The sequence below is a fragment of the Trichosurus vulpecula genome, chromosome 3 (assembly GCF_011100635.1).
Source record: "Trichosurus vulpecula isolate mTriVul1 chromosome 3, mTriVul1.pri, whole genome shotgun sequence".
Classification (NCBI taxonomy): domain Eukaryota; kingdom Metazoa; phylum Chordata; class Mammalia; order Diprotodontia; family Phalangeridae; genus Trichosurus; species Trichosurus vulpecula.
In genome coordinates this window covers 377985365-378008422 of record NC_050575.1, presented here as the reverse complement: position 1 = coordinate 378008422, position 23058 = coordinate 377985365, and the positions used below count along the sequence as shown (strand labels likewise).

Genomic DNA, 23058 nt, shown 5'->3' with positions numbered 1-23058 from the left:
AAAGTACTCGTGGTCTTGCCAAATACAGATGGGTTGAAGGAACTTGCATTGCTGGTCAAAGAAAAAACAGACTAGGGGCAGACACAATCATTGTCTGGTGGATGGTCACCTAAAAGAGGCATTTAACTGGTGCTGTTAGCCCCAAGGGCAGAACTGGGAACAACAAGTAGAAGTTGAAAAAGAAGAAAAATTCCACTTGATATCATGATGCCCTGTCTAACCGTGAGAACCTGAAAGTGGAAGGAGCTGCCTCAGGAGGCAGTAGATTTTCCCTCCTTGGAGATTTTCAAGCAGAGTCTGGATGTCCATTTGTCCAGCAAGTTATATTAGGGACTCTCCTTCAACTCTGGCTTATACTCCATGGCCACCATGGTCCTGACTAACTCAGAAAGTCTGTGATTCTTTACAGAAACTAAACTGTCAAGATCAGAAAGAAGTTGGCACAGAACAGGAAATCCTAGAATCTTACCACAGGAATAACCCAGCCAAATTCGTGGTTGTTGTTACCAATGATGCAAGGGATGTGGTGGAACTTTCCTGCAGCCAGCAACTCTTCAGGGTGTTTGGGGAAGAATTGCTCATCAACTACACCAGGGATCATCTTGAAATGCTAAAGAAAGAAGCAGGAAAAAAGAAAAGAAAATATAAGTCTATCTCCATAGTCTCCCTTCCAAGTATCACTATCTCATCATTCTCATTGTTACCATCTTATTTTAGACACTTTTTATCACTTACTTGGACTCTGGGGTTTTTTTTTTTGGAGGCAATGAGAGTTAAGTGATTTGCCCAGGGTCACACAGCTACTAAGTATCTGAGGTCAAATTTGAACTCAGGTCCTCCTGATTCTAGGTCCAGTGCTCTCTTGACTGCTCAACCTAGCAGTTCCCCCTGATCTGGACTCTTGCAACAGCCTCCAAAGTGGCCTCATGATGTCTCCCTAATAATTTCTCTCTCTGTCTCTCTCTCTCTCTCTCTCTCTCTCTCTCGCGCGCACACACACACACACACACACACACACACACACACACACAGGTCTTCCTCATCTCATATTTGCTCATGACACTCCACTGCATTAAAAAAAGTCACATGACTTCCCATTACCCAGAGAAAACCTCCAACACTTCAGTCTGGCATTCAGAGCTTTCTCTTCTACCTTTGTCAACTTATCCCCTACTATGTGGACTCTGACCTATGCTGTGTACATCATATTTCACCAAACAATGGATTGATTCCTGGCTCTCCACTGCAAGTCAACCCCCTTTTCCTACATTTCTGCATTGGCTTGCATCAGTCCGCAAGGACAGAATGACATTTCCCCCACTGCTATGTATTGAAATTCTTCACTTCCTATGATGAAAACTAAAAATAAATAAATTTTTTAAAGCTAAAAAAAGAAATTCTTCACTTCCTTCAATATCCACTTTAACTGGCACGTCTTCCACAATGCCTTTTCCGATATGGCCAGAAGGACACTTCCCTTCCTCAGAGTTCCCACTGCACATGCTTGTAACACCCCTATGGACTGTGGTTCTGTTACCTGTGTATAGCACAAAGCTCTCTTCCCTAAGTAGGGGAGTTCCATCATGGACCCATCCCTCACCCAAACTTTGTGTCCCCTCAGATGAGACACAGAAGCTACTCCAGAAATACTTTGGAATAAACAGCAGGAGAGGACTGGCTTCAAAGTCAATAGATCTAGATTCTAGTCCTGGCTCAGCCACTAATGTCCTTTGTGACTTGAGGAAAATTACATCTCTTTGGGTTAAAATTTCCTCCCCTACAAAATGTGTGCATTGGAATAAATTATTGTCAAGATTTTTTCCCATAAAGCTTTCTAAAATGGCACATTCAATTGGATTTAAATTTGATGGGGAAGAATTCATCAGACAAAAGGTGGGCTATGAGAGGCAGCAGGGTGGGGGAGAAAGGAAGACTGAATTAAAAACTGAGACATCTGGACTTGAATCCCAGGTCCGATGTTTATTGACTGTGATGCTGGAGAACTGAATAAGTCACCACCTCTAGGCTCTTCAGAGGTTTGTTGTTGTCATTCAGTTGTGTCCAACTCTTAGTGACCCCATGCACCATAGCATGCCAATAGTATTCATTGGGTTTTCGTGGCAAAGATACTGGAGTGATTCCATTGATTCCAACATTTCCTTCTCCAGTAGATTAAGGCAAACATAGGTTAAGTGACTTGCCCAGGGTCACACAACTAGTAGGTGTCTGAGGGTAGATTTGAGGTCAGGTCCTACTGACTCCAGGCCAGGTTCTTTATTCACTGAGACATCCTCAGATGTTTGCCCATCTATAAGATGGGAATAATGATTCTTGCACACCCTACCTCATGGATTGTTATGAGAAAGGCACTTTATAAACCAATATGATAATAAGAACGGAGGACTTTATAGACATTACACACCTAAAAATACACATGAAGGTAAGAGAGTATAAGGTACACTTAGAAGACTGAGGACAGATGAGTTTGGCTATAGCACAGAGTGCATGCAGGGAGTAATAGGAGATAATGCAAGAAAGGCATGGAGGCCCCAAAGTATTCAGTCTCTGAATTGTGGGCTTGGGTTTGAATAAAAGTGGGCTTGGCTTTGAGTGAAAGTCAGGAATCTTTTCTTCTCCCATCGCCTTGGCATCTGCATAGCCAAAATGAAACTTGACCTCACAGGTGTTTTGGCAAAGGATGTTCATAAGATTGGAGATTTTGACCTGGAAGGTACTTTAGAAGACCCTCTGGTCCAACACCCTCATTTTCCAAATGAGGATACTGTTGTCGAATCAGGATGAAAACCATAAATTTTTCAGATTGAAGGAAGCAAAGTTGACATGGTCAATGGAGAGAGGAATTAGATGTAGGGGCAGGAGGGTGGCACAGTGGACAGAGCACTGGGCCTAGAGTCAGAAACTCATCTTTCTAAGTTCAAATCTGGCCACAGACACTTACTAGTTGGAAGAAACCTGGGCAAGTCATCTAACCATTTTTGCTTCAGTTTCTTAATGAGCTGGGAAGGAAATAGCAAATCACTCCAGTATCTTTGCCAAGAAATCTCCAAATGAGGTCATAAAGGGTCAGACATGACTGGACAACGATGAAATAATTAGATGCAATTAGATCTGGTTTAATACTTAATCTGGCTCTAACACTTATTACCTAGTGAGTACAGGCAAAGAACTCCAATTCTTTGAGGAAGCACCATGATGTGGTGAATAAAGATCTTGGTCCTAAGGCCTAGGGTCAGGGATCCATCTTGATATTTGTGAACTGTGTGACATTTGGCAAAGTCGCTTAACTCTTTGGGACTCACTTTCATCCTTTGTAAAATGTCCGGTGAGTCCATCAACCTGCAAACCATCCTAGGCTCTGGGGATGCAAATAGAAAAGCAAAAAGCTCCCTGACCTCTTGCTGCTACCATTCAACGGTTCTAATTCTCAAATCTGTAATTTGAGAATGACATCATACTTCTACTACCAATGGTACGTGATTGTTGTGAAATTATTGAAATGAGATAATATACATAAAATATTTTTTAATGAAAGGAATATTTAGATGAGAACTACCAGTCCCAGAGAATAGAGAGACTTCCCACAACTGTGATTCTTTCTTCCAGAGATGGATAGGGTGTTAGATATGAAAGGTGTCCAAGAACAGAATATTAGAACTGGAAGAGACCTCCAACAGTACCAGCACCACCACCATCATCATCATAATACTTATTTAGTACTTATTAAGTGCCAGGCACTGTACTAATAAGCACTTTGCATTTATTTTATCAGTTGATCCTCACAACAACCCTGGGAGGTAGGTGTTATTATTATCCCCATTCCATGGACAACAAACTGAGGCAAACAAAACAGCTAGTGTCTGAGGCTATATTTGAGCTCGGGTCAGTTTTCTCAGCATTCTAACCATTACACCACCAAGCTGAGCCTTCTGTACTTTAGCTCAGGGCTGTCCAAAACAGGTTCCGTGCGCCCCCATGTGGCCAGCTGGTGTCCATTACAAGCACAGAAATTGACACAAATGCTTTGGTTAAAGCATTTATGTCAATTTCCATGCCTATAGTAAACACTGGCAGGCTGCGTAAAATCCCACTGCTGCCTGCATGCGGCCCACGGGCAGCACTTCAGACAGTCTTGCTTTAGCTTATAGAATGTTAGAGCATAGAATGTTACAGCTGGGGAAAAATACTTGGAAAATAGAATATCAGCAGTAGAAGGAAACTTGGAACAAATAATATTGGAACCCAAGATGTTAGAATCAGATTAGATGGGACCGTTCCATCTCTAAAGCTATGATTCTATAAACAGAGAATATCTGAGTGGGAAGGGGTGTGAGACTAGAAAATGAAAAAGCTTAGAACCTTAGAAACTAATTTTTTAGAATACAGAATGTTGAAAGGATTTTTAGGACACAGTATGTCCAGAGGAGAAGCAAGAGAATATTAACGCAAAAAAATGTTGAGAGCACAGAATGATGAAGGTAGAAGAGATCCTAGAAAGCAGAACATCAGAGCTAGAAAACACATTCAGACATAGAATATTGGAGGTAGAAATATCCTTGAAGGTCATCTACTTAGTAAGGGGAAATTGAGGCTGAGAGAGAGACATTCCTAAGATCTTCACCTTAATCCCAACTAATGAATGTTGGGTTTCTAGTCCTCCCCAAGCTGTCTTGGCAGCTCTTCTTGGTACTGGAACCCTTGCTTCTTAGCCTACATACCTTGGTGATGGCCAGGATCACATCCTCAGATTTACTCCTAAGGCACTGAACCATGGAGGCATAATAGTGTCTATCACAAGCAGACAGATTGGCAATGATCTGCAAAGAGGCACCCACAAAGAGTTAATATTCTCATAGAGGAACCCCTGGCCTGCATCACAATAGAGGAATCCTTTCATACTCATCAGTAAGATAGCAAAGGATCATTTTTAGAGGGGATGATGCAGTAATGGTGAAAACAAGACCAAGGTGGATTCTGTCTGAGTCCCCCAATCATGAGCCTACTGTGTACAGGTCTCAGTGCCAGCCAATTGGAATGGGGATGGGCAGGGACTGGTTACAAAGACACACTCCCTACTCCCAAAGAGTTTACCATTAACCCAGGGAGAAAAGACCTAAATATCCCTAAAGGACACACGATGGGGTCTGCTGTGTTGAAAGAGCCCTGACATTGGCTCAGAGAGCTCAGTTCAGGTCCCAGCTCAGTCACCAACTTGTTGTGTGACCTTGGACAAGTCACAGAATGACAGACACAGAGAGGTATAAGGGACCTCATAGATCATTCCATCTCAGCTCTACTTGTGCCCCCTTGGGGAATGTTTCCTGCTGTTCTAGGGATGTCAGAAAATAGAAAATAGAATTTGGAGCTAGAAGGGACTTTAAAACCATCTAATAGACGCCACTTTGACAGAGGAAGAAACTGAGACCACATGAAGGAAATGCCTGACCTCCAGTCACAGGCAGAGGAAGAAGCAGAGCCAGCAACTGAATCCTCCTTCTCTGTGCCTCAGTTTCTTCCAGTATAAAATGAGGGGGTTGGACTAGATGATCTCTATGGTAACTTTTACCTTGAACATTCGATGGCATTCCAGTGTATATTCTTATAACTGAGGTGAGCCAGAAGATCAATGGGACACTGGATCATGGGGTTGGGAGTCCAATAAGCCTAAGGAAGGATAAGAGTGATTCCAAAGACCAAAGAACAAGGAATTTATATTTTCAACCATTTCTGAGCTGGAAGAAATCAAGCCAGGGAGGATGGCCACACCACTCTCTGTGATTGCTCTGTGGAACAAGCCTTTGGGCATGGGGGATGCAACCTGGGGGAACAAAGCACAGCAGAGGGGAGGGGTAAGCAGTCATGGGAAGGCCCAGACACCCCTGGCTTACCAGAGACAGAGGAGACTGTGAGTCTGAAAGCCAGGACTGTTACTTTTCTTGCCACACTCTGAAGCTAACTATATAGAACACTCTCAAAAAGGGGCCTCTCGAGGGGACCCTGGCCCTTGAGCCCTTTGGCACAGCCAGGCTTATGCTTATATGATAGTTAGACAGAAAAGAGGGCTAAGTAGCCTTGGTCATGGTCCTGAAGTCTCTGTGGCGTTCTGTAACTGGGTAGGATAAGATGCCTGGGCTCTCAAACCCAGCAATGCTGTTCCTATACCCTGCCTTCTTGTAAGGTGACAGTGTTTATAGATTATTGATTATTTTATGTTTATAGATTATGAGAAATCCCAGGATTGTTGTGAGGATTGAATGACTTCAAATCCAACAGTTTTTCCTGCTATGTCATGGGAATTTCCCACTTTCCCATTGGCTATTTTTAAGCCTTATTCTTCCACTGAAATCTTCCTCCTATGCCATATCAAAGCTTGGAGGTTATGTCAGTGGTGTGCAAACTCCTGGGGAAGGAAGGCTACCAAGCCAGAATATCTTTGCCTCTGAGCTCTCTTGTGGATTTTACGAAGGCCAGCCATGGTAAGCTCCCATAGGCTCATTGGTAAAGACAGGAGATATCAGATCTATACCTACGGATAGTCACAAAGGCCACCTGGGAAGGCTCAGTGAGGCTCTCAGCAGCACTGGGAAAAGATGAACCTAAGTGTGAAATTGGGGATCCGTTGGGCCTTGAATTATTTTACCATTACTCTATAAATTTCTTTTGCTCTACCTCAGAGTGGTTAGTAAGCCTTTTAAAATGGAAAACTCACCTTCTGTCTCTATTAAAGAGGGAGAAGAGCCTAGATAATCGCTGGGACTATGGCAGGGGAAGGTAGTGGCATCTCCAAATGAAAGGGAAGGGCAGTTCCCGGCCTTCAAGAAAAATGTCAGCAGCCCCAATGGTTTTGAGACAGGAGAGGAAGAAAAACCCAAGTCCATGTGACTAGTTTCCTCACATGTATGTGAGGAAATACTTGTTCCCCTAGCAGCCTCACCAAAGACGGTCACAAGGCCAGCATCTCCTCCACAGTAGGCAATATTCTTCTGGACCCACCTCAGGGCAGCCACCTGATCCAGGTAACCCCAGTTGCCAGGTGCATGCTCATCCCCAGTGCTGAAAGCCAGATATTAGACAAGGTTGGAGAATCCTGAAGAAGAGCACCAGGTTCATAATGATTATACATTTTAAAGACTATCTCTTCCACCTGGATAATGCAGTGGATAGACTGCTGGACTTTGATCTGGCTAGACCAGTGTACATCTACTAGATGTGTGATCATGGATTAGTGACTTAGACCTCTGCCTCAGTTACCTTATTGGAAAAATGGGGATAATAATGACATTTATTTCTCAGTTGTTGCAAGGATAAAATGAGACACTATTTATAAAGCACTTTGTAAACCTTAAAGGACAGTACAAATGCCAGTTGTTGTTCTTATTTTACACATGTAAACTGGTGAGACAGATCTTGAATTCCCCCACCTGAAGGATTACCACCCAGTGCAGGCATCTTCACTGGCTCACTGTGCCTTCCAGGGAAAGACTCCACCATGCTGCTTTCTTCCCTTCCAGTTTACTCCCTCATCTCTTCTACCTCCCCACCAGCTGCCTTGCCCTCACTCTCCCTTCCCCCTCCCTTTTTCTTAGCTCTCCTTCCTTTTATGTCTTCTATTAGAATGTCATATGGAGTCAAGAAATATTTGCTGAGCAACTACTATGCACCACGCACTGTACTCAACTCTGAGCATACAGAGAAAGGTATGCATAGTCCCTTTCCTTGAGAAGTTTACAATTTAATGGGGGAACCAGCATGCAAAAGCTGTCCCCAAACCAGATCTATACAGGATAGATTGGGGATGATCCCAGAGGGAAGGATCTGGCAGTAATAGATACAGGGAGAGGTTTCTTGCAGAAGGTGGGATTAGCCCTGAATCATGAAGGAAGCCAGAAGGAGGAGGGAAAATGAATAGATTCAATGGAGTATCTTTCAAGGATCAGGAAGGAGTCAGAGAACGTGGAGGAGCCTGAGCAGACTAGAGAGGTAGGAGGAGGCCGGGCTCCTTTCTATGAATTCTACAATCCAGCAGCATGGTCCTCCTTGCTGTCCTCACACACAACTCTCTACCTCGCAAGTCCTACTTTCCCTGGCTATTCCTATGACGGGAACTCCTTAAAGGAATCTGAGACAGCTCTTATCACACCTTCTGCAAGAGATCTCACTTTGCCTCTTCCCCCTCCACCCAACTGTACTCACTGCCAGGGAGTTCTAAAGCAAGGACTCCAGTTTAAGGCTTTATAGAAAATCGGTCCTGGGGAAGCTTGGAGAAGTGTGAGCTTTATTACCATGTGGTGCAACAAGCAGCAGGCAAAAATGAAAGCAACACACACACATACCCAACACATCCAACACACCACAGTGCACATACACACATACACGCACACACACACACACACACACTATATGACAGCCCACACTGACAGACAGAGTTTCAGAGCACTCACATGATGGAGTCTTATCAAGTCTCCATCATGAGTGTTCTGAATCTCTTGGTGGGAGTCACACTCAGAATGGAGTCCCCGGCAGGTCAGTCTTATCCCTTAAAGGGAGGGTTGGTTGGGACAATCAGCACCACGTGTGAGAGAGGGCATTCTTAAGCAGACCCAGATGTAGTGGGGAAATTCCCAAGATCCTTTATTGATATGGGAATCAGGTACTCCAAGATCGGGTGCCAGCACACAGCCATGCAGTCAACTGGGAGTCCACTCAGGAGCTGAGGTTACTCATGTTACTCACAGGATCACAGTAAGTTAGGTCATCTGAAAGCACTGGCTGTCTGTTCCTGCTTAAATATTTTATGGTCCTTAGGATCACTTACCCTGTGACTTCCTATTGGAGTCCTATCACTTATAACAACAACCTGACATAATATATTTCAAAAGTCACAATTCACACCTTCCCTCTGAGATTATTTCTCCTTCACTTTGTATATATTTTGTATCTAAATGACTATTTACAAGTTGTCTCCCACTAGAATCAAACTCCCTAAAGGGAGAAATCGACTTTCTTTTGTGTCCCAAGCACTTAGCACAGTGATTGGCACATAATAAGAAAGATGCTTGCTAACTGACTGATTGACTGAATAAGGGGTTGATGGTCTGACCAGTGCTATAGGAAGACCACTGACAGCTGAGTGGAGGATGAACTGGAGTAGGGAGAGAAGAGGCAAGGGGGCTAATCAAGCAAGCAATATTAGTCCAAATATAAGGAGGTAAGAGCTTGCACTAGAGTGGTGGTAGTGTAAGGAGAGAAGTGGGTGCATATGAGAGATGTAGCAAGGGTAGAATCAATAAGACTTACAACATAGTGGATACAGGGGAAAAGAGAGTGAGTAGGGACCATGACCCCTAGATCGCAAGCCCAGGTGACTGGGAAGATGATGGTGATTTTAGCAAATAATAGGGATATTATGACAATGGGAGGGTGTGGCGGGAAAGAGAAAGAGTTCAGTTTGGGGAATTTGTAGTTGATAATATATATAGGGAATACATTTTGAGATACTTGAAGGTAGCATACTATATGTCTGGTCTGGAGATTGGAAACCAGACAGGAGAGAGTGAAAAGAGTAAGAGAAAAGAATCAAGCTCAATAGCCATAAAAGGGAGGAGATGGATGAGATGATAGCTAGTGGGGATGGATGGATGGATGGATGGATGGATGGATGGATGGATGGATAAATAGATGGATGCATAGATGGATGCATAGATGGATGGATAGATCTGGTAAGGTTTTTTGAGAACAGGGGGAATGATATGGGTATGTTTGTAGGTAGTAGGGAAGTAGCCAGAGGGAGGGGTGTTGGGATCGATAAGGGGGGAATAGGATACCAGGGGAGAGAAGGGGTGGGAGGAAAGAGAGAGAGAGAGAGAGAGAGAGAGAGAGAGAGAGAGAGAGAGAGAGAGTAAAGAACAGTGAAAGTGAGAATTATAGAAAGGAGAATCTTCTGGAAAAGATTGGATGGAATGGGATTATCTGAGTGTATAGAAAGCTTAGCCATAGTGAAGAAAAGGCCCATCTCTGCATTAAAGACAGAGGTAAAGGAGAAGACAGTAATAGTAGGCATGTAATCATTAAGTGATAAGGAGGAAAGCATATGAGGGAGCTCACTGGATGGACTCATTTTTCCAGCAATATATAAAGCAAGGTTCTGATTTGAGATAGTGAGGAGAGGAGGAGCCATTGGAAGTTTGAGGAGGGATGCAAAGGTTTAGAAAAGCTACTCTGGTGAGTGAAATAGTGAATCGATTATGCAAAAATATTGCCTTACCAGGGTGAGGACGCAGTTAAGATTATGTAACATTAATTTGAATGGACCCAGGCAACACGGTGTCATGATTTTCTATACCTTCATTCATCAGTATGCAAAGAAGAGCAAAGGCAGTGAATTATGGGGGTCATCCAAGGCTGAGATTTGACAGGAAAAGATTTGTAATATGATAAGGGGATGGTGTAGAGATGAAGTGATTCACTAGGATGGAGATGGAGAAGAGAAGATAGTATAATCAGGCAGTGGTGATGGCCTGGGAAAGAACTGAGGTATGGGGGATTGAAGGTCAAGGTGAGGATGAAGAATAGGGTTAGGAGTTACAAGGCAGAGAATCTAATGGAATGATAAGAGATTATAACTAGATAGTGCAATTGAAAAGTTAATGAATACAGAAGTGGAACACTCATGATGGAGATTAAAATCAAGGTTGTTAGCATCTCTGTATATAGCTGAGGTTATGAGAAATGAATACACTGAGAAACTGGGGAGTTAGAATGTTTAAGGGATGAATGTTGAAGTCCCTTGGTATGAAGGTGGGAGTTGGGAGAGAAAGACTGTAAAGAAGGCACTGAGCTCATCAAGAAAGCAAGGAGAGTGTCCTAGAGGATGGTAATAGTTACTAGAATCTTGACTGGGTGATAAATATGGATTGAATGAACCTCAAAGGAGGCAACGTTGCTGAGTGATGATGGTAGAGGGAGAGTCTGGAAGTGGTAGTGGGAAACAAGGGGAATTTTGGCTTCCCTGTGTTGGAGGCATGAGTGGAAATGCAAATAGTGCTGGAAATGGTCAGCAAGAAAGCTGCGTCATCAGAAAAAAAGTCAGGGTTTGGTGAGTACAAGTAGAAAGAAGGGGTAAGAAAGGAAAGGATTAAAGATGAAAACAAGTTTGTTACCTATGGAACTGGCATTCCAGAGAGCACAGCGAAAGGGGTAAGTAGCTTTAGAGTAAGATATTACAGAAATTTGGTAATTGGAAAACTAATGTAATCATGAGCTTTATTGCTATGCAGTACAGCAAGCTGAGGTTAGGTTCACACAGTAGGCCCATCTTGTTTTCTTGTTTTGTAACCCCAGTACTTAGTACAGTGCCTAGTGCTTAATAAATGGTTTAACTACCTGTCTGCTAGCCTATAGATCCATCCATCCATCCACACACACATCCATGCATATGCCCAACTGTCCATCCATCTATCCATCCCTCCATCCATCCATCCATCTGTCCATCCGTCTGTCTATCCATCTATCTATCTATCTATCTATCTATCTATCTATCTATCTAAGAACAAGGGAGAAGTGCATTTATTGATCATAAGAAGCAGGGCCCTAATTTGAAAATAAGTCTTGTAATCTAGGACTTTTTTTGCTATGTCATGATTAGCTTGTTGGGAAGGGAAGGAAGGCAAAAGAAAGATCATCTAATCAGGAATTTATGTTTATCATCATTCAACCATTCAGAAATCTGGAAACTCATAAGGGAAGCAAAATTGTACTCACATTTTGCTGGGGTCAAATGTCACCTAAAGAACCCAAGCACACCCAGCCTGTACTGGATGATGACCGCAACCGTGTTCTGGGAGGCAGACAATATGGAACCATCATACATGGATGCACCAACAAATACAAGACCACCTTCATGGATCCACACCATCACCTACAGGAATCAGACATGGTTTGTTCATTGGAAAAAATCCAACCAACCGTGGCTCTGCTGGTTCCTTGCTAAACAGAAAAATACTGAATCCTGTTTTCTTGTGACTTTGGATAAAGTAGCTCTAAATGTGAGTTAATTCACTTATCAAGATATTATTTCTCAAGAGTGACAGGATATGACTAGAGCTACTCTCAGGCAAGAGCCCACTTGACTCAGCTTAAAGGAATTTCAGATCTTCCTTGGAATCAGCTCCCTGAGGTCCTCCTGCTACCAAAGATACACATAGAAGAAAACAGTCTCTTCTAAAGAATCATTGTTCCCCCCACCCACCCCAGAACAGGAAAAGGAAGCAGGAGTCCCTCTTAAGGGCACAGACCCAACCAGACAATTCAGAGTTCACCCTGGACAATAAGCTCTCTGAGTCACATCATGTTGAGGGTGTTTCAACTATGGCCCAGAGAACCTTTCTATGTAACAGTGACTGCTCACTCAAAGCCAAGATAGACTGCTGGAAAAGATTACCAGCACTAGGCTATGCTTTTTATCAGTTCTTTTTAAAAAAATTATTTTTAACTTATGGAATAAAACAAGCATTTCTATAACATAGTATAATAAAGATGATTGCACATGAAAATGCAAATCTACTATGTACAACTAACTATTCCTTGTAAATTTACAAACAAATTATAAAAGTAAATTCTTTTTTCTTTCGGTTCTTATACATTACTCACTTTATAGAGAGAAGTTTCAACTGATTAAAATCCATTTTTAAAAGACGTTACCCCATCTCCTGCCCATAAGCCTGTGTTTAATCCTTCCCATTGTATTTGCATTGGGGAGATGGGGTGGGGCAGGGAGGAATGTCCTTTCAATCTTATATCACTGACACCAAAAATGATTCCCCAGCTCCAGCATGAGACCACAGATATTTTCAGTCAAGGCTAAACTGTAGGGGGAACATGCCATCAGAAAACCATAAGCAGTAAGAGGTAAAACTCAAATTGTATTCTTAAAACAGGATGTTGTTATTGTGGAGTTGTTTCCAACACTGTGTGACCCCATATGAAGATTTCTTAGCAAAGATACTTGGGTGGTTTGCCATTTCCTTTTCCAGTGGATTAAAGCAAACAAGTAAAGTGATTTGCCCAGACTGACTGGAATAGTGAGTGCCTGAGGTCACATCTGAACTCAGGTCTTCATTGCTCTATCCACTGAGCCAACTTGCTAAGTATATGAAGTAAGTTTTAAAAGCTGGGGAAAGAACAGATCTTAAAATCTCTATGTCTAAAATTACAAGAGAAAGACCTCCTATTACTGTTCAGATAACACCATGGTGTTTTGAAAGTATGGTTCCTTTTGTCAGTGCATTGGGATGCTGAATGCTTGGGAAGTGCAGAGAACTGAAAGGGGCTTTTGCTCACTTAGGAAGATTTTTTTCCCTTCTGTGGAATGTAGCAAATGAATAGTAGGAATTTTGTGGGGGACACGGTTGGGAATCAGGAAGTAGGCAGATTGCTGCTGTGGAACATTTTATACCATTTTATATCATTTTAAATTTCAACCAGACCCAGAGCCTGAATTAATGAGTAACTGGAAGAAGATCCAGGACCTGGGCTTCTTTGTTCTCTAAATTTGCTCAGGAAGTACCCCTACCTCTGTCAACAAGGCCAGATCAGACTGACCTAAGGACATTCTTTCTCCTGTTAGCCATTAAGGGATGAGACCCTAATCCCGAGAAGACCACCTCGCTTAATATTCTACGGGTATATACTTTAACTGACCTTTGTCAACACTCTTGTCTTTACAAACCTATTCCAGTAAGGAATCCTCTTCTTGTATCATGGTTAAACATACATGGGGTTCATAAAAGTGAGGTAACACAGGCTTGCTGCGTCTGCTAAAATAACATATATAAGTTTTCTCCTTCCTTTGTTCAGGCAGCCAGAGCTTATGCTCTGACTCCTTGTACATACAAGTAAGCTAGCTTAGCTATGCTTTAAGGGAAAATAATAAACAACATGGATTTTTCTATCACCTAGCTCATTTGCCTCCTTCAACCACACTTTCAGGTTTAACACTGCTCGATGAGCAAATGAAGAAGACCAAAACCTGAGGCCTGAGAAAGCGAGAGCATGGACTGGCTGTGGACAAGGACACATTTTGCTATGAGTACCTGGGTGCATGGAGACAACAGGGAGCCCTTCATAAAAGGGAACTTGCCTTGGACCTCCTTCTCTTGTAGGATCATCTTGGTGGGTATGAATGTGTACCAAGAATTATGTCTCAGGCAGGATCATTGGATCATAGGTTTTAGAGCCGAAAGTGATTTTAGAGACTGTCTAGTTCAAAAACCCCATTTGACAGATGAGGAAACTGAGACCCAGAGAAGTTAAGTTACTTGCAGAAGACAATGCAGTTAGTAAGTGGCAGAGCTGGGCTTTGCCCTCAGAAATTCTCACTCTAATCTTATATTCTTTTCCTTATACTCTGTGGTTTGATTACTACTACAGGCATTTCCCTTCCCACCCTCCATTCAAACCATAAACCCTTAGGGTACAAACAATGAAGAAAACTGTAAGATCAGGTTCTTTCTGGTATATCTGGTCTGAACTAAGACCTTTTGAGCTTTGGCTGAGCAAGCTCAGTTTCTCTCGGACAAAATTTCTCTATCCCATGGAACCAGGGAACCTCACATATACCCCAGCTCACTCCTTCCTTCCAGGTGCCCCTTAATTTCCTGGAAGCAATGGAAATTCATTCCTTGTTCCCCTTTGCAGGGCCAGCATAGGTAGCATTTCCTCCAGTCCTCTCATCCTCCAAACCCTAGAGCATTCCAAACTCTAAACTCCTTTTATGAAAACAACTCTGATAATCCTATATATAGGAACTTGATCTGACTTTGACGTATATTTAGTACATTTACTGAGCACCTACTATGTGCAAGGCTCTGTGATGGGTATTTTGAATAAGACTAGGTCCCTACCCTCAAAGTACGTTCAGTCAACCAGAGGGCAAGGGTAGGATATGGATCCAAAAACTAAAATACAGACTAATGTAGTCTGTACTGGGGTGTCTGGGTAGCATAGATAGCACTGGGCTTAGAGCCAGGAAGTCTCATCTTTCTGAGTCAAATACAGCTTCAGACACTTACTAGCTGTGTGACCCTGGGCAAGTCACTTAACCGTGGTTGCCTCAGTTTCCTCATCTGTAAAATGAGCTTGAGAACGAAGTGGCAAAATACTCCTGTATCTTTGCCAAGGAAACCCCACATGGTGTCATGAAAAGACAGATACAACTGAAAAATTGTTGAACAAAAACAACATAGTCTGTTTTAAATGCCATAATGCATATGAAAAGTGCCATGAGGGAGATCCAGAATAACCTTAAGCAAGCTCAGAGGAGAGATAAAATGCACCTCTCTTTGTATACCCACCACTAAGGCGAAGAGCTCCAGATTTGTAGAAATGGTTATTGAGTTGAATGTTGGTTTCTTGAGGTTCAGAGAAGGCTTCATGGGCAGTTTGGTTCACTATAGCTTATTTTAAGAAAGGAAGGGCTAGCCTTGGAGTAAGAAGGATAGGTTTCAAGTCTTGCTTTGGAAACAATTGAGATATGTGACCACAAAGAATGTACTTAGCATCTCAGTACACCAGACAAGCCGAGACTCTTAGTTATAAAAGAGTTGCCCACATAGCGAAATTCCCTAAAGCAATGAGTTGATAGGTCTAGACATGATCAAAAAGTGTTTGGAAGGTCACACTTCATCTATACTTTGCTCAGCTTCTTTGGCAATAATAACCTTTTTCAGAAATTGATATCATTCCAGATCATGGAACCAACTCCCTGAAGTTATTTCAATCATTTTCAGTAATGTCCAACTCTCCATGACCCCTATTTGGGGTTTTCTTGGCAGAGATACTGGAGTGGCTTGCCATTTCTTTCTCCAGCTCATTTTACAGATGAAGAAATGAAGGCAAACAGGGTAAAGTAACTTGCCCAGGATCACACATGTAGTAAGTGTCTGAGGTCAGATTTGAGCTCAAGAAAATGAATCTTCCTGACTCCAGGCCTAGTACTCTCTCCACTGTGCTACCAAGATACCTTGAAATGATAAAAAGGCTGATTCCAGCCTCATAGAAGCTAATATTTGCTAAAAATGTGATTTGTTGCCCCAGAGTAGGTTGCCTTGAGAAATAGGAAGCTCCCTGACCTGGACAACTTCATTGAAGGGTAGATGACTTGTCAGAGGTATTTAGAGAGGATGAGTATTCTCATGCTGGTAGGAAGAGGTGACCTCCAAGTTCCGATGCCCTAGGAAGCTCATCTGGCTTACTGGCAATCCAGCCCCCTCTTTTGTATGGACAGGAACATAGATATTGAGGTATAAACAGTCTTCAGAATTGGCATGAATAGGGATGTTCATTTTGACCACCCTTGTCATTTTTTTTCTAGGAGAGTGATATCCTGCAAGCACCTGGAAGACACAAGAGATGACCGATTTGAATAGAATCACAGAGAGATAATACCAATAATAACTGAGTGCTTTAAGGTTTGCAAAGCACTTTACAAACATGACCTCATTTGACCCTCACAATACCCTTGAGAGGTCGGTGCTGTTGCTGTTCCTATTTTACACACGAAGAAACTGAGTACAATAACAATGTTGTTAGCAGGTGCTGTGGATGTGTTAGGCCAACAAGACCAACAACACCAGCTTCTAGCACGGGTTCTTTGATCTGCTTTACTAATGTAAGTAATGTTAAGGGGTTTATGATCTCACTTCAATTAAACATACATATATCATTCACTTAGTTCAGGGGGAAAGGTTAGCACTCTGAACTGCTGCAGATCGATGAAGGTCAAGCCAGACCAGGACAGACCATGACTAGAAGCATTTTAGCAAGAGCAGCACTAGGGGCCACTGTGCCGGGGATTTGTCTTTGTTCCAGAGGAGCATTATGGCGGAGGATAGAAGGGAGTGTATGGAATGGGCAATAAGTGTCGTCTGCAAAGCAAAAGCACCAAACTGATTAAAAAACAAACTGAGGGGTCATATTCAATGGTCTCCAGATTTCTGAGCCTTAGTGTGTGAGTTCTGGCTTTGTTATTTGTTAGCTTTGTGTCCTTGAGTAAGTTATCTAATCTCTGTTTAGTTGCCTCTGATGCTTCCTGACCTTGTATGGGTTTTTCTTGGCATATATACTGGGGTGCTTTGCCATTTCTTTCTCCAGATCATTTTACAGATGAGGAAACTGAGGGCAAACAAGGTTAATTGAGTTGCCCAGGGTCACACAGCTATTAAGTGTCTCAGGTCACATTTGAACTAAGGACTTTCTGACTCCTGGACCAATATTCTCTGCTCTGAGCCACATAGCAGCCTCTAAACTCTGTTAGTGTTTGTTTTCTTATCTGTACCAATATGCGTACCAATTACCTCAAAGCACTTTTCTAAATTTAGCTGTTCTCTAAAGTCCAAATAATTATTATCATTAAGCAATCATTTGAGGGTCACAGCCCAAGGGCATATTGGGACATTCATTCTTTCAGCAAATATTTAACAAATAAATGTCTACTGTGTGCAGAGCACATGGAGACAAACTTTGGGTAAGACATGATTGTGCACTTTGCTTAACTGATAAGAAAAGGATAGAAGGTGCTTACATGGGTGGATGAGAAGTTGCATCTCTCACATTGCTCCATGAATCAGGTGGTCATGGAGGAGAAAACCTCAGGGCCCCCATGGGGATTTTGGCAAAGGGGATTCCCAGGAAAGCATTGACACCTTTGTTAATCCCCTTGATACTGATTTGAGTCCCTTGGATCTGTCCATACTCAGTGGTCCTGATGAGGTCATCTGCATGATGCCCTGTGAACAAAAAGGAGAGAAATCCTCAGGGCCAGAAGGCTGAACTGATGTTCAAGTGTTCCACCTACACCACCACCATTTTTTTTCATTAAATGGGAAGCCTCCTATGTCTGCCATAATTCTTTTAATTTACCTTAAAGGTCTCCAGCAATGGGGCAACTTACTCCAGAGAAGGGCCATTTGTACTTTTAAATAGCTCTGGCACTAACTCAGGAGCTTTCCAGCTTTGGGGATCCAGAATCCCAGATCAAAGCAACTTCTTCCTGACAATCCCACCCCCTAGCCTAGCTTAGAAAAGCACAGAACTAAAAATCAGTGCCATATAGTTTACCAGTATGATCCAACTGAACAAAGACTTAACAAGCACCTACTATGGGCAATGCCCTCATTTCTGAATTGAGGATAAAATGGCAGGAATTTACATTCTCCTGGAGAGTACCTGTGCACCAATAACTAGGAATACAAGAGAGAAATATAAAGAAGAGTTCCTGGCAAAGAACTAGGAAAAGATATAAAGAGGGTCAGGAAAAGTTCTGCAACAAGTGACAGGGCCCAAGCTGGGTCTTTAATGAAAAGTTTTCAACAGAACTAGACTGGGGGAAGTGCTTTCTGGGCATGAGAAAGACAGTAGACAAAGAAGGGATACACAGGAGGCCAGGACAAGAAATACAAATGAAGTGGTTACATTGTGCTACAGTATGTGTCAGTAAGACCCATCTTCCTGAGTTCTGATCCAGCCTCAGATACTTAGTTGCTGTGTGACCCTAGGTAAGTCACTTCACCTGTTGCCTTCAGTTTCCTCATCTGTCAAATGAACTATAGAAGGAAATGGCAAACAAACTCTAGTATCTTTGCCAAGAAAACCCAAATGGAGTCACCAAGAGTCAGGCACAATGAAAGACAACTGAACAACACATCGAATGTGAATAGAGTAGTAGATAAGGTTGCATACACAGAGTACTGCATTTGGGCTCAGAGGATAGGGGTTCAAATCACAGGTCTCCCATTTACTGCCTGTGTGAACTTGTTACAATTCCTTTCCCTTCTCTAATTGTCTTCAATCATCCTTAAAATTCCTCCCAGCTCTCCATCCTAGAATCCAATAGCTACAGACTGCTCAGCTGTCAGGGTACATGGCCACAAGCTTCCAGGATCAGAAGTAGATGACTCAGGTATGCCTCTGATAGATTAACACTCTCCTTTTATCAAAGGAGATCAAAACATAGTCCAATTTAAAATGCATGGGAGTGACTTTAACATATATCAGGTGGGCCTCAGTTTCTCCTCCTTAATAATAGTAGTTTGAGAGGATAAAAATTAAGGAATTACCTAAAGCCTCCAGCTTCCAGGGTAAGAACTCATTTGACAAAAACTGCTGGTAGAACTGGAAAATGATATGGCAGAAACGAGACATAAATCAACATCTCACACCATATGCCAAGATAAGGTCAAAAGGGGAACCTGATATAGACATAACAGGTGGTACCATAAGCAAATTAGGAGAGCAAGGAATAGTTTACCTTTCAGATCTATGAAGAAGGGAAGAATTTATGACCAAACAAGAAATTGAGAACATTTTGAAACGCAAAATGAATAATTTGGATTATATTAAATTAAAAAGGATTTGCACAAACAAAACCAATGTATCAAGATTAGAAATAAAGCAGAAAGATGAGAAAAAATTTTTACACTAAGTGTTTCTCATAAAGGACTCATTTTTCAAATACATAGAGGACTGAGTCAAATTTACATAAATGTAAATCATTCCCCAATTGATAAATGGTCAAAGGATATGAAGAGGCAATTTTCAGATGAAGAAATTAAATCTATCTATAGTCATATTAAAAGATGCTCTAAATCACTATTGATTAGAGAAATGCAAATAAAAACAACTCTGAGGTACTGCCTCACACCTATCAGATTTGCTAATATGACAGAAAAGGAAAATGATAAATGTTGGAGAAGATGTGGCGAAATTGGGACACTAATGCAGTTTGTGGAGTTGTGAACTGATCCATCCATTCTGGAGAGCAGTTTGAAACTCTGTCCAAAGGACAATAAAACTGTTCATACCCTGTGATCCAGCAATACCACTACTAGGTCTGCATTCCAAAGAAATCATAAAAATGGAAATGGGCACACATATACAAATATGTTTATAGCAGCTCTTTTTGTGGTGGCAAAGAATTTTGATATTGAGGGCATGCCCATTAATTGGGGAATGGCTGGACAAGTTGTGGTATATGAATGTAATGGAATGCTATTGTGCTATAAGAAAAAACCTGGAAAGGTTTAGAAGAACTGATGCTGAGAGAAGTGAGGAGAACCAGGAGAACATTGTACACACTTGTGCTACACATTGTGCTATGATCAACTATGACTGACTTAGGTCTTCTCAGCAATACAATGATCCAAGACAATTCCAAAAGACTAAAGGTGGGAAATGCAATCCACGTAGAGAAGGAACTATGGAGTCTGAATACAGATCAAAGCACACTCTTTTCACTTTTTTTTGGTTTTTTGTGGATGTTCCTTTTTGTTTTATTTCCTCTTTCACAGCATGACTAATGTGGAAACATGTTTACATGATTGCAGATGTATAACCTATACGCAATTGCTTGCTGTCTTGGGAACAAGGAATGGAGGGAAGGGGGCAGAGAAAAAAATCGAAACTGGAAATCTTATAAAAAATGAATGTTAAAAACTAGCTTTACAAGTACTTGGAAAACACATATTTGAAGAAAGAGAGAAAAAGGAAATAAATAGATAAATAAGCTAAGCCACATTTTCTCATGGAAACACCGAGGTCCAATTTCCAGTCTATTAAAAGATCCTCCCCCACAATCCTCACTAATTTACCTCTTTGTAAATGGCTCAGCTTTCCCCCTTTCCCCACATCCCACCAGCAGCTGATAGAAGGGATTTTGTCCATAACAGACAGGGAGAGGGCGTCGATTCCTCAGCAGCAAACCTAGTTCCACCCCGAAGTCAAATTAGCAATGATCCTTCACCCCCAGTCCACCCACCCACCAACCCAATCATTTTCCCATATCTCCAATGGGAAAATCAAAAGACTCCTCCTGTGTCCCCCCAGAAATCATCCCCTACTCCAGGTCAGCCTGGCAGAGCTGCTCACCAAGGGCTTGAATCAGGAGGCCCAGGACCCACAAAGTCAGGAATGTCTTCCACATCTTTCTTTCTGCACAGACTTCTGGTTATGCCTAATTAGAACCCTGGTCAGGACTTTAGTACAGAAAGAACTGTATCAAAGGGCACTCCAGGAGAACTGGGGCTAAGAGCTACTTAATGGACTTCTTCCTCAGGACTTGTCTTAGAGCTATTTTAAAAAATAATTAGATTGCATTTCTAAAGGCTAAAGATAGATCTAAAAATCCATCCATCCAGCAGGGATATACTGGTAAATGTATAATAAGAACCTCTCTGGGAAACAAAAACAAACAAACATATTCCTGACATGCTCTTAAATTTAATCTGTATCAGTAACACTTTTTCCGACACTTTCCAAAATCTAGGCAGTGAATAAAGCAGTAGATCAATTGTAGGATTTTCTTATTTCTCAGGTGCAGATTTGACAATGGGTTCACAAAAGCTAGTTTGAGCTGCCTCCACCACTTTAACTGAAGTGTCAAAGGTCAAAATTTGAATTACACAACCTAACCCCTAGATTCTATTTTCTGGATATTTCTAGGATCTTTCCCCCTTAAAGCTCTCCAGTAGTTTTTCAGTTGTGTCTGACCCTCCATGACCCCTTTTGGGATTTTCTTGGCAAAAATAATGGAGTGCTTTGCCATTTCCTTCTCCAGATCATTTTACAAATGAGGAGACTCAAGCCAAGCTAGTTAAGTGACTTGCCCAGAATCACACAGATAGGAAGTGTGTGAAGCCAGATTTGAACTCAGGAAGATGAGTCTCCCTGACTGCAAGCTTGGCACGCTATCCTCCGTGCCACCTAGTTGCTCCTTTGAACCTCTGAGTGTCCTCTATTCTTGCTCTCACAGAAGCCTGAATTGCCTCAGAATAGGCTGTCTCAGCCTGGCTGTGGAGGGAGCCCCAGGAGCTCACCCGGGGTTGCCAGCCCAGAGAGCCAAGACCTCCTGGGCTTGCTTTTCTCACAGATGCCTTATTGTGAAAATTAACCTAAGTCTTTGGGACGTGGTTAAAAAAAACCTAGGAAGTGAAACATGCAATAAAAATGAAATCAACAGAAGAGTCTTATACTCTATCCCATGATGGGGATGGCTGTTTTCCCACATCCTAAGAGAAAACAGGGAACAACTAGATACCTTTATCCATCTTTGATGACAAGAAAAATGGAAAAACTCAGGAGAGCAAGACTGAAATTACAGTTTTGTTGAAACCTTTGGGGGATGTAATCTCTTATAATAGGCCAAGTATTGTTGAATCATTTCTTTCAGAAGGCTTACAGCATGCAAATCCTATAGCAGTATCCATGGACATCAGTGAAGTATCTACAAGTAACTGTACTTACGTCTCTGGAAATATTAAAGAAATTAAAATGGAAAAAAAATCACAAGGTAGACATCCCAGCTAGTGGAGAGGAAGTGCAATATAGAAAAGCAAAGCATTCATAGGACCTACTTACAAAAGTTCTGAAGAAAATAAATGAGATAAAAGAAAACATCACACATAAAAAGTCACTGATGAAGGTGAAAACAAACATAACCCTTCTTCTAATAAATTGGATATAAACAATGAGTTATCTCAGTTTTAAAAAGAGTTCAGGAGCTTGAGACTGAAAAAGAAGATTTGAAAGGCAACCATGAGGAATTTAAACCCCCCAGGAACAATTTAGCTTATATTATCATTACAGTGACAATTTAAAATCTGATGAGAAAAAGAAAGATACTTGGTTTAGTACTAAACATTCACCCCTTGGTAATGAACAATACTTTAGCAATGAGTCACTTGGTTGGAACACTGAATATCCAATTAATGGACAAGTGGAACCTATATTTTTTATTAGGCTTGAATGGCAACCAGTGGAATCCTCTTTAATTCCTCATGGCCTTTTTCCTTCTGGGTTCAATTATCATTTAAATTTTCAAAGATTGAATCCCTCTCTATCTCCGCCACCAAATGTTGTCCATGCTCAAGATGTTAAATTATGTGAAATGTACAATGCATACAATGTAAACAATGGCAACACAAATCGGAATTGCCTGACATTTGATCAGACTAATAGATATTCTGGTTGTGATGGGAGGAACAGTATCAT

The 23058-nt window shown here is 41.8% G+C and overlaps 1 pseudogene; it reads right to left on the bottom strand.

Moving 5' to 3' along the window:
- Window positions 1-55: 55 nt before the first annotated feature.
- Window positions 56-20992, bottom strand: LOC118842641 (annotated as a pseudogene).
- Window positions 20993-23058: the final 2066 nt, after the last annotated feature.